A 6000-nucleotide genomic window follows, 5' to 3' on the forward strand; every position below is an offset into this window, starting at 1 on the left:
CTCCAATTAGACCCCTAGCCTGGGAAACCTCCAAATGCCATGGGTGCGGCCTTAGAAAAGACAAAAAAAGAAAAAAAAAAAAAAGAAAAGAATGGGATAGTTTACATTTTTGAAAGGGAATTTTTGGCTTGGAGATTAGTGAAATTAAAATAACTGAGTTCAAGAATATTTTAATTAAAATATTACATACATTTATTAAGAATTTACTTAACAGTTCTCCATGTAAAGAACTTACCAGATACAATGTAAACACAGTAATATGGGGATGAATTTATAGTAGATAAAAAGGAAAGGCATCAGAAAACAGTACATCAAAAATTACAAAGGAACTATAAGGGCAAATAGGTCTGTGAAAATTAAGGTTATAAGATTTGTTGTCTTTATGTTATGCCTTTCAGTTTTAGCTGGTTAGAGAGAATAAAAACTAAAATTTAACAAATTTACCTCAAGCAGAAGGTATGTTCCTAGGCAATGCAGTACACACAATGCCAAATATGAACATTTCTTTTTTTTTCCATCCTTGGTTCTCTTTAAACTACATTATGAGTGGTATCAACTTTTGTTTTTCTGCTAAAATATATTTATTATGAAATATATATGAGATTGAATATGGAAAATCATCCAGTGGATGGGAGATTTAGTTAAACAATTTTTGGAAGATACCGATTAAATAGGTTGGAAATGAAAGATAATTCATGAATAGAGGGTGGGTGATGGAGGATAATGGTTTAGAAAGAATCTCAATATGCTAAGAGAAATAACAAAATATATAGGTAATATCAACTAGGAAAGAATATCATATGATTTGAATGTCAAAAAAGTATCAGCTTTGTAGAAAGCTTTACAGTATCAAGTGTGAACTTAAAGAAATAAAATAAAATGTTGCATTATTTCTAGCCCATTCATTTGGGGCTTCTAGTAGAGTAATCAGCCTTTCCAGAGCTGCGAGCAAAAAAGTACTCTGGAGAAGAGTTATGTGTCTTACAAGCAGTACTGTGAAGGTAGAGAAATGGGATTTATTAGGAGAGTTAATTTCACAAATTCACAATGAATTGGAGTGCAACAGAATCAGAATTAGAGAAATAGTGCAAGGAAAGCTTAGGCAAGAGCAAATGCACAGCTTCTAAGAGGATGCTAAACAAAGGACTTCCACTTTAAGTTGTAGCCTAAAATGGCAGAAGTGATGTGGCCTAAAATTGGAAATGTGTATCATAAATAGAAGACATTTCAGGTGTTAGAAATGCCCCTTGAATATAATAGTCATTGGTCTGATGAGCATTTGGCAGCATTTTCTCAGAAGAAGGAGAAGCAGCAGCAGGAGAGGAAACCTAAGTGATCACCTTGTTAAAGGGTGCTCAGAGGGCGAAGTGAAAGAACAAATAGGTAAATGCTTTGTGGATTAGAACAAAAGTGAGTTCTCTCCATAAGGAAGCATGAGTGGAAGAGCTGTGCTATAGTCAGACAGTGACGGCTCTGCGCACTCAGTGCAGACTTGGGGAGGTCACCTGACATCTCTGCAGTTCAGTTACTTAGTTCTAAATGTGGGAACAAATTCATGGTGTTTCTGACACAATTAAAGGAGCCAACGAGAAAATACAGTAGGTTCTAAGTGTGGATCCCTAAACTTAGTGCTATGGTATTCTTATAACTTCCTATAGGTACTTTCACATTGTCAGCATGGTCAACACCTACTCTGTATTTTTTTTTTAATATATAACAGTCTTTTTAAAAAAGAAATTTCAAAAAATTTAAATAGTTTTGTTTTATTGTATTTTATTTTTTATTGAAGCATAGTTGAGTTATAATATTATATTAATTTGGGGGAATACATCATAGTGATTCAATATTTTTACATATTATAATTTAAAAGTTATTACAAAATGATGGTTGTATTTCCCCGTACTTACTATACAATATTTCCTTTCCTTGTTGCTTATCCATTTTATACATAGTAGTTTCTATCACTTAACCCCTACTTTGCCCCTCTCCCTGCTGTCTTTCCATGGGTAACCACTATTTTATCTGTAAATCTGTTCCTGTTATGCTAAAAATATCTTACTTTTTTAGATTCCACTTATAAATGATATTATGCAGTATGTGTCTTTCATTGTCTGGCTTATTTCACTGGTATAATATTCTGTTGATGAACACTTGGGTGGCTATTGTAAATAGTGCTGTTGTGAACGTTGGGATGCATGTATCATTTTGAAATAGTTTTTTAGGTTTTCTGCTGATAAATACTCAGGAGTAGAATTGATAGCTCATGTGGTTGCTGTATTTCTTTGTTTTTTTAAGGAACCTCCACACTGTTTACCACAGTGGCTGCATAACTGACATTCCTGCCTGCAGTGTACTAAGATTTCCTTTTCTTCACTTCTTCACCAACATTTGCTAAGTGTGTGTGGTTTTTGTTTTGTTTTGTTTTGTTTTGTTTGTTTTTTTTTTTCCATGCTAGCCATTCTGACAGGCATGAGGTATTATCCCACTGTGGCTTTGATTTGTGTTTCCCTGATGATCTTCAAGGCTGAGCATCTTTGCATTTGCCTGTTGGTCATTTGTAGGTCATCTTTGAAAAATCGTCTCTTCAGGTCTTCTGACAATTTTCTAACCGGATTGTTTATTTTTTTTGATATTGAGTTATATGAGCTGTTTATATATTTTTTATATTAACCTCTTATTGATTATGCCACTTTCAAGTATGTTCTCCTACTTGGTAGGTTGTTTTTTCATTTTGATGATGGCTGATCAGCACTGCTGGTGTTGTGGTATCGTGAAAGATTCCCATTTTGATGATGGCTTACTTTGTTGGGCAAATTATTTTAAGTTAAATTAGGTACAATTTGCTTATTTTTGTTGTTGTTCCCTTTGCCTTTAGAGACAGGTACAAAAAATATTGCTACAATTTATGGCAAACAGTGTTCTCCATCTGTTTTCTTCTAGAAGTTTTATAGTTTAGATTTTTGTCTTTAATCAATTTTGAATTTTTTTGTATATGATATGCAAAAACGCTCTAATCTCTATTTTTACACGTAGCTGTCCAATTTTTCCCAGCACCACTTCCTGAAGAGACTGTATTTTCTTCATTGCATATTTTGCCTCCTTTGTTGTGGATTAATTGACCATAAATATGTGGGTTTATTTATGAGCTCTCTATTCTGTTCCATTTATTTATGTGTCTGTTTTTGTACCAGTATCATGCTGTTTTAATTACTGTCACTTTGTAGCATATTCTGAAACCTAGGCCAGAGATACCTCTAGCTTTGTTGCTTTTTTGTAAGATTGCTTTGTCAATTTGGAGTATTCTGTAATCCCATATGAATTTTAAGATTATTTGTTCTATTTCTTTGAGAAATGTCATGGGTATTTTGTGAGGGATTTATTAAATCTATACTTTGCTTTAGATGATATGACCAATTTAATTCTTTCAGCCCTGCTCTGAATCCTTTAGAACAAAATATAAGTATCACCTCTTGATGAAGAGATTCCAAGTTCCTTCTTTGAACTACCATAAAATCTTGTCCTGAAGGTGATCAGACGATATATCACACAATATTCAATCATCTGCTTACAAGTATGTCTCACCTGAAAAGGTAAAATTTTGAGGATATTAAACATATACCGTATACATTTGAAATTTTCAGTTCCTAGGAAAATGATCATAGAAATTGTACATACCTAAAATGTTTATTAAGTAATCAAGTGATACCATACTCAAAAAGTCTCTATTTAATTTTAACTACAGGCACCTGGTGGACTTCTAGAGCATACAATAAAATCAACACAAGTAACAGTACATTTTGAAAGATCTGACAGATCTGTTATGTTATAAAAAATTTAAATAGTTATAACTATTCTTATAATTTTCAAAATCATATCATGGCCGAAATAATTTGTTGTAAACTTTCAAGTAAAGAAGAAAACTAAAAACCCATCAGTTTTGTGGTTAAGACGGAACATTCATTATTATTTAGCCAGTACCCATTTTAAACTGTCCCTTTCCAGGTGAGAAAAATGCATTTTTTTGTACAAAAGGATGTATATATTATTGCAAGAATATACAATATTTGGAAAAACATAATATGCCTTGTTATGAATAATTAAAATGAATAAAGTGATTAATCTGGAAAAAATGAGCATCACAATTGAGTAAAATAACAGACATGTAGTAATTCATCCAGTAACATGATTTATATTTAGAAAATTTTCCAGTTTCATCAAAAGAATCACTTCACTAAGAGTTATGTTTTATATTCAGCAGTGTGTCAAAATTCTGATGATTTGGGAGACAAATGCATTTGTCCATTTACAAACAGCATGTGCAATTGAGTGAGTGATAAGAGGCTTTTATTTAATTTAGGTTATTTTAGCACAATGCTTGTAGATGTTGTATGAGGATGCATTTCATTTAAGTATAAGATTTGGGGTGAATTTTTATGTGCTCCCTGAGGCTCTATCTTTGCCCAAACTGTAATGAAAAGGGAACAGTTTCAAATATCCATATTTTAAGCCTACAGTGTTTGACTTAGTAGTAAATTAAAGAAAATTAATGAATGAATAGCTTTGAAATCTCTTTCAAGAACAGAGCTTTCTCAGCAAGAAGCAAGAAATGTCGTGATCTTTTTCTTCATGAAAGCAGTCCTGTTATGTGAATGTTGCCTTGCTGTTATAGTATTGTGATTTTAATCAGAATTTCTAGACAATTTAGAAATTTGTGTGAAGAACAACTGTTCTAGATTTCTCTGCAATATCCACAATCAAAATAATCATACTCAATAAAAAGAGCCAACATGTGTTTTATATGTCAGGGAAAAAAATCAACCATCATCATAATAATCATTTATGTTTTATTCTGAAAAGCACTATTTTTCACACCATTGATATTGATTTTTATGTTATGATATTGATTATGTTACACATTCTTTTGAGTTAAGTGTTTTCTAGCTAGCATAGATTCCACTGTTGCTCTCTTAACTATATAAGTACAGTGCAATCTTTTTGGAAAACACTCAAAAATTTTGTACATTGTGATATTTTATTTTAAGTTATAGAAAATATGATTTTATAAAAACCAAATAAAAATTCAACTTTTAAAGGGATGTGAGGAATAAAGGAGTTGTATTTGCCATAGAAAACAATAAATGCATTGTACATGTTCAGCAAATATTCCATGTGCTCTCCTATGCCATAAACTCCATTCTAGTTGGGCTGGCATCAGACTTCTAATGTGGGCAAATAGGTAGGGTGCCAATGGTGTGTGTCACTGTTTCTGGTAGTCACAGTTTACAAAATGTGACATCTTTCCATTGTTTTTGCTTGTTACTTATACAAGGTAGAGGCCTCATGTTGAGACTGGGCATTCCAAAACCAAGAGTCTCAGCTATCTAAATCACTAAATGGAGCTCCCCCACCCAATCACATATGGTGTTTTCTTCAGGGATAAGTAAGTCTTTATATTTTAAGTCAGATTTTGTTGTCGCTGTCATTGTAGTTGCTCAGTTTATGCTACCAGTTCATCTAGAGGTAGTCAAGGTGGACAGGAATAATGAAAGATGAGGTCATGTGTCAAATGATTTGTGACATTATTTCATGAAAGTTTGTCTTGGGAATTTAAATCCCATGCTTTTTTCCCTCTGTTCTCAGGGAGACAGAGGGAGACATGTGGTGCTGTGTGTGGTCTTGGCGATACTAATGATGTGAGAGAGCTGAGATAATTGTTGAAAAGTGCTTCCAGGGGGGTTGGCAAAGAATGAAAAGGGAGAACAATAAAGGGTTTGGATTTTAAAGAAACACCTTTTTATATGAACACAAATTAAAAGAAGAAATAGTTGAAGATGCATATATACTATAGTCTATGGCTCCAAAATTTCAAGTGTTGCCCTGAAATCTTTCAGCACCAAAGGGCCCCCAAGGCCCAATCACAAGTTCCCCTAGTCTTACTGTATGCACCCTCCAGCCAGTGGGAAGGGCCCCCCACCAGATTAGCTCCTCCATCAATCAGAA

Source organism: Sus scrofa, chromosome 8 (genome assembly GCF_054392235.1).
Source record: "Sus scrofa isolate SSC_HxYL_T2T_F1_AM1 chromosome 8, Sscrofa_HxYL_maternal_Yorkshire_Landrace_v2.0, whole genome shotgun sequence".
In the NCBI taxonomy this organism is placed as follows: Eukaryota; Metazoa; Chordata; class Mammalia; order Artiodactyla; family Suidae; genus Sus; species Sus scrofa.